A 7,289-nucleotide genomic window follows, 5' to 3' on the forward strand; every position below is an offset into this window, starting at 1 on the left:
TCCTTTTCAAACCTGTCAATGTGACCTGGCTGTGTTGCCCCCCCCCACCCCCACCCCCCCTTCAAACCTGTCAATGTGACCACCCCCCCCCCCTGGGCCTCGGGACCCACAACAGACTCCACTGTAATATAACCAGCGTCTTGTTATAGCGATGTGATAGTGTTGGCTGTGTAGTAGTGATCTAGTCCTGCTTCAGTTCTGTGCCATGCCGTGGTGTTTTATATCAGAGGGGGAGATCTCAGGAGATTATTGATGTCATTCCTACACGAGGGGGGGGGGGGGGTTACTAGGTTACGCCCTTCACACCTGGCACTAAAATGCATCTTGGGCTGTCAAAATTGGCAGATTTTGAATATCTATTTTTGCTCATTATTTCCATAGAGGGGCAAACAAATACAACGGGAGACAGAACTACTTGTAACTTAACTCTCTCTCTCTCTCTCTCTCTCTCTCTCTCTCTCCCTCCTCCTCTTTTCTCTCATCCTTCTCTTCTCCTCCCTCTCCTCTCCTTCTCTCTCTCTCTCCTCTCTCTCTCTTTCCTCTCTCCTCCTTTTTTCCTCTACTCCTCTCCCTCTCTCTCTCCTCCTTTCTTCTCCATCCTCTCTCTCTTCTCTCCTCTCTCCTCTCTCTTCTCCTCTCCTCTCCTCTTTCTCCTCCGCTCTCTCTCGACCCCCTCCTCTCTCGCTTCTCTCTCTCTCTTCCTCTCTCTTCTCTCTCTCTCCTCACCTTTCTTTCCTCTTTTCTCTCTCTCCTCTCTCCTCCTCTCTCTCCCCTCTCTCCACTCTCTCTCCTCCTCCCTCTCCTCGTTCCCTCCTCTTTCTTTCCTTTCCTCTCTCTCACCTCTCTCCCTTTTTCTTTCCATGCCTCCTTCGTTCTCTCCTTCTGCTCTTCCCGCTCTCCCTCCTCTCTCTCTCAGGCCTCTCCTCTCTCTGCTCCTCTTCTCCCCTCACCTCTCTTCTTCTCTCATCTCTCCCCCTCTTTCTTTCTTCTCCTCTCTCTCTCCCATCTCTCTCTCTTTCTCATCCTCTCCTCTTCCCTCTCCTCTCTTTCCCGCTCGCCTCTCTCCCTCTCTCCTTTTCTCTCTCCATCGGTCGTACTCTTTTTCTCTCCTCTCCGGTCCTCTGCCCTCTTCTCTCTCCTTTTCCTCTCTCTCTTTTTTCCTCTCTCTCCCTCTCTCTCCCTCTCTCCTCCTCTCTCCCCTCCTCTCTCCCCTCCCTCTCTCCTCTCCTTCTCTCCTCTCTCTCTCTTGCACAATGTTTTCTCTGTTTTAAACCTTATGTTGTCTTCTTCAAAATTGAATATTTACCTCTTTGGCGCTTTTTATAGATGTTTTTAATTTTTTCTCTTCTATTTTTGGAATTTATGGTCAATAAACCTCATTTATAGGAATTATACCTATGTTTGAGTTAGAAAAGCAGAAATTAGGAATTATTGAGACTAAATTAAAGGAATGGATGTTGATGAAATCACAGACTGAAATGTCAACTTTTACTCAACCACTTTTCAACAACACTTCCATTGTTTTACAATGCTATAAAAAATAGAATAAGACCCAAAATTAATGAAAGTAGAGATTTGTACTTGGCAAAGAGCGTTGGGATCAATCATGTTATTTTGGGGAATTAAAAAGAACATTGATATAGGACAACATGAAGACAACATGAGGGTTAAAAGCAGTTGTTTTTTTTTCTTCCTCACAGCTAAAATCAAAAGTTTAAGAGAAATCAAAATGATGCATTTTAGGGATATTTCTGGTGCCGGGTGTGACCTGCGGTTCAGTTTCATGCAGATTCTGTGACACTCTGATCTGACTGGCCACCATTTGTTTGGAGCTGTTGTTTTTCTTGCTAAAAACCTATTTTGCCGGTTTGATGATTGTTTGGATGTCCTAGCCGTGGTAGTCGGTGGGTTAACAGAAAGAGGAGTTGGTTCCCTGTTAAAACAAAGCTGCAGCTCCGCTGCTGATACGCCCGAAGGCTGTCGGACCGATCGCCCCCGACCGCATTACATCACGGATTAATCCACTTCTGTCACGAGAGGGAAGTTTGCACACGGACGCGCGTTTTAAATCCGACCCGCTTCTCTAATTTGACGTTTCCACCCTGTTTCTTTGTGGGTGTCCGACGTCGTCCCCGACGGAAGACGAACGGCCCGACTTGTCCTCTGTGAGGAAGACTGTGTCCCCGTTTTCAGCCACGGTTTGGGTGTTCAAATGTCTCCGTCTGCGCTCAGATTTGGGCTTTTTCAAGTGAATCGCAGTGAAAATGGCTTATGTGCGTCGTGGATTATCGGTGTTAACGGTGCCACTAAACGCCATCCAGGATTTACACTGCAACAGAGAGGATTTTGCACTAACAGGGTTGTCCAAAATGCAAAACTTTTGCTTTTTTTTATTGTAATGTTTGAAAGAATGTTATTTTTGGAGGGTTCAACGTTAAGGTGTTTGCCTGGTTGGGTCGGGGTAGGTACCTGTCCCAAGTACATGTGTATTTGCCCTTTTTTATTAGTTATCAACCACATCAGTCATCATTGTTCTTTTCTTTTTTTGTCACAAAACAATGGCCTGTTGAAATGAGATGAAAATGTCAACATTAAAAAAAACAAGCACCCACAACATTGAAAAAGTGACAAAAATGTTGGAAAAAGCGCTAATAATGTTTAAAAAAAAGACAAAAGTTTTTTATTTTCCCGACAACACAAGGGTTAAAATAAACATGCATACACTAAAATCCTTAAAAACACACGTGCTGTTAGTTAAATTGAAAAAAACAATGAAATTAGTGGCACACATTGATATTTCGTTACATTCAAGCCGTTGCTACGAAGCTAATTAAGACTCTGAGCTCCACACAACTCGTCGTGTCTCTGTGTTACTGTGTCTGACGAGTCCATGTTTTTTTTTTAATCCTCCGTGTCCTCCTTGGCTATTAGCAACTGCGTGGATTGGGTGGGGGGGGTCATGCTATCACAGAAGGCTTGTATCATGTGGACGCGCCAACAGTTTTGTTGTAACTGCGTAGAATTCCTCTTGGGGGAGACGGAAACTACGCACTGCAGCTTTAAGGGATTCAACAAGCTTTCTCCAACATGGTCGGGGGGTGTATTTATGATTTGATGGTTTAACCCTGGTGGTGTCTCCACCTCCGGGACCCTCTCGTGTCCCTCGGGTCAAACTGACCCGGGATTTATTTGGGGTTTTAAAAATAATTCTGAAATAACATTTTACTTCATAATCTATCAACAAATATCGTCTTTATCTCCATTTCCAACAGCTGAGAGAACATCTATGTTCAGGGAATGCATCGGTCTCTACTAGCACACTATTAAACATGGAAGTGGGGTTTTTATCATAAGTTATAATTCATGTTAAAAATCCACTATGGAAACAACATAAGTGTCATATCCAGAATAATGTTCTGAGTCAGGAATACATGTTTATCACAGGAAATAAGGAAAGGACGCTGGTAGAAGGTAGAAAAAAATTATATTGGGACCATTTTTCTCCTTGTAAAAATTTGAAATGGGTCAATTTGACCTGAACACCAGACCAGGGTTAAACCACCTCACTGAACAGCCAATGGGTTGTTGGATTTACCCACCAGAGCATCCCTTATTGTTGAACCCTGTTAGGAAGTATGGCTGATGACCCTTTATGTTTACATGCTCATTAGAATAACCACATTAACGTCAATTAAAATGTTTACATTGTTGTGTTGGGCCACCACCACCAAAACAAAAAGCTTCAGTCTCGACAGGATTCTCTTATTTTTTATTTTTCAACATTTGGTAACTACTGTTTGTTCTGTTTCATGCATAATCCATATGGCAACTTTACCAAGAAAATTATTTTAAAAATTGTGAATTAACATAAATCAGTGATGTGTCCAATCGAAGAATAACAGTTTGACCAGTGCTTACTAGAGCGGAGACTGTTGTTTATTTTTTTGATGGATTTATTTATTATCTATTAAATGACAGAGAAATGTACTTTTTTTTTCACACCAGATTATCTGAACTCGGCGGCATTTCCTCATCTGCTTTATTATTTGTTTGTCCAGGTGAGAGAAACTTCCCGGATTGTACCAAAATAACGACAATGAGACAGAGAGATTCATGATTCTGGATATGAAGAGGATCGTAGTGAGTTGAGGCTGCGTATACATTGCTATGATTTGTTTTTTTTGGAGCCAAAAAGGATCTTCGTGTTTTAGGGGCTTGGAAACACCAGAGCAGGGGGAATGAGAGGGGGAACACCAGAGCAGGGAGAATGAGGGGGTGACACCAGAGCCAGTGGGATGAGAGAGAGAGAGAGAGGGAAACACCAGAGCAGGGGGAATGAGAGAGGGAAACACAAGCATGGGTAATTAGAGATGGGAACTTAGAGCAGGGGGAATGAGAGGGGGAACACCAGAGCAGGGAGAATAGGGGCGACACCAGAGCAGGGGAATATGAGAGAGAGAGGAAACCAGAGCAGGGGGAATGAGGGGGTAAACACCAGAGCAGGGGAATGAAGGAAAAACACTAGAGCAGGGAATAAGGGGGAAACACTAGAGCAGGGGGAATGAGATAGGGAACACCAGAGCAGGGGGAATGAGGGGGAAACCCAGAGCCGGGAATGAGGGAAACTCACCAGCCTCAGTGTGTCATGATATTTGGAAACACCAGAGCAGGGGGAATGAGAGGGGGAAACACCAGAGCAGGGGGAATGAGAGAGGGGAACATTAGAGCAGGGGGAATGAGGGGGAAACACTAGAGCGGGGGGGAAACATGAGAGCAGGGGGAATGAGAGGGGGAACAACATAACGAATACTCCTAGCAATGTTAATGTAGCCTGAGATAACGTGTTCCCTCAGAATTAGGAGTTAAAACCCTTTTTAAATGAGAACTTGTTGCCGAGGGAGACGGGATGCAGTTTTCATGGAGGCGAGAGAACAGATTTAAGAAGATTTTACCAACTGCTAGTCAGGTTAGCTCCGTTAGCTTGTGCTCTAATTCAAGCAAGGATCACAGGAGAGCTTGATTTTATGCACTAGACCCCTCGCAAAATGTGAATATGTCCTTATTATGCAAAGATATTTGCATAGCGGTTATACTTATGAATGCAATTTTAATTCTTTGGCCCTGAGAATCCTGAACCTTTGTCCCAGTTTCAGTTTGGTCAATAAATCCAAACCAGGTACAGGCTAGCTGTTCTACACGTCGCGTAACGGATGAAAAACAGCCTTTTGGCTAATTCTGGTGCATTGTACACTGTCAAATAAATTGATAAATTAAATTAACGGTTCACTTGAGAAGCTAGAGGTTAGGTTTCGGTTAGCTGGAGTTTGTTTAAGTTTGGTTGTAGTTTAACGGTTCAGTTTAGTGTTTTTTGTTGTTTGCGTCCTGTTCAGTCAATGAAAATCTCCCCCTTCACAGCAAACATGTCAGATTAATTAACTTGTATTTATAGTATCAAATCACGAGTTATCTCAATACCTTTTATAGATAGAGTAGGTCTCTAGACCACACTATAATCCACAAATACCCAACAATTCCAGTAATTGTCAGGATATTAACTTTGAATCCAATCAACTCAACTAAAGGTATTTTAACGCAAAACATACACAGACAGGGAAAGTGTCACGGGACCTTATTTTAGTAGTTGGAACAGCGAGTAGTAGTCTTGTTTACATCAAACCACGTCACGGTACGGTATTATCACGATATTTATGTCACGATACGATAAAATCACAACACTTTAGTCGTGCGGCAATATCGTCTCGGTGCTCGTGTCGCGATGCAATATCATCGCGACACGATATTACTGCGATATACACTCACCGGCCACTTTATTAGGTACCCCATGCTAGTAACGGGTTGGACCCCCTTTTGCCTTCAGAACTGCCTCAATTCTTCGTGGCATAGATTCAACAAGGTGCTGGAAGCATTCCTCAGGGAGTTTGGTCCATATTGACTGAGGCAGCACACAGTTGCCGCAGATTTGTCGGCTGCACATCCATGAGGCGAATCTCCCGTTCCACCACATCCCAAAGATGCTCTATTGGATTGAGATCTGGTGACTGTGGAGGCCATTTGAGTCACAGCGAACTCATTGTCATGTTCAAGAAACCGTCTGTGATATTCCAGCTTTATAGCATGCGCAATTATCCTGCTGAAAGTAGCCATCAGAAGTTGGGTACATTATGGTCATAAGGGATGGACATGGTCAGCAACATAACTCAGGTAGGCTGTGGCGTTGCAACGATGCCAATTGGTACCAAGGGCCCCAAAGAGTGTCCAAGAAATATTCCCCACAACCATGACACCACCACCACCAGCCTGAACCGTTGATACAAGGCAGGATGGATCCATTCTTTCATGTTGTAGACGCCAAATTCTGACCCTACCATCCGACTTGTCGCAGCAGAAATCGAGACTCATCAGACCAGGCAACGTTTTTCCACTCTCTATTGTCAATTTCGTGAGCTTGTGCAAATTGTAGTCTCAGTTTCCTGTTCTTAGCTGAAAGGAGTGGCACCCGATGTGGTTTCTGCTCTGTATCCCCACCTGCCTCAAAGTTCGGACGTACTGTGCGTTCAGGATTGCTCTTCTGCCCACCTTGGTTGTAACGTGGGGTTATTTGAGTCACTGTTGCCCTTCTAGCTCGACTCGACCAGTCTGGCCCATTCTCCTCTGACCTCTGGCATCAACAGGCATTCCGCCCACAGAAATGCCGCTCACTGGATGTTTTTTCTTTTCGGACCATTCTCTGTACACCCTAAGAGGTTGTGCGTGAAAACCCAGTAGATTAGCAGTTCTGAAATACTCAGACCAGCCCTTCTGGCACCAACAATCATGCCACGTTTCAAAGTCACTCAAATCACCTTTCTTCCCCATACTGTGCGCGGTTTGTAACTGCAGGAGTCTCTTGACCCTGTCTACATGCTAAATGCACTGAGTTCCGCCAGTGATTGGCTGCTTAGGAATTAAGTGTTAACGAGCAGTTGGACAGGTGTACCTAATAAAGTGGCCGGTGAGTGTATATCGCGATTCATTTCCCTTTTTCCAACTTCAAAATTTATCCCAATTTCAAGTGACGTCGCCAAAAGGAAACTTAGTCAACATAAAGAAAGATAAATGTCTCTGTTTGTTCATCTCACTTTAATTTAAAACTGCTGCTAATTGGGATCGTCAAGCAGACGTCACACACACACACACACATATAACAATATATCGATAATTGGCGTCAGCGCATCGATACAGTATCGCCACGGAAAATATCACAATACTACGCTGTATCCATTTTATTC

The sequence above is a fragment of the Etheostoma spectabile genome, unplaced genomic scaffold, assembly GCF_008692095.1.
Source record: "Etheostoma spectabile isolate EspeVRDwgs_2016 unplaced genomic scaffold, UIUC_Espe_1.0 scaffold383, whole genome shotgun sequence".
Lineage (NCBI taxonomy): Eukaryota > Metazoa > Chordata > Actinopteri > Perciformes > Percidae > Etheostoma > Etheostoma spectabile.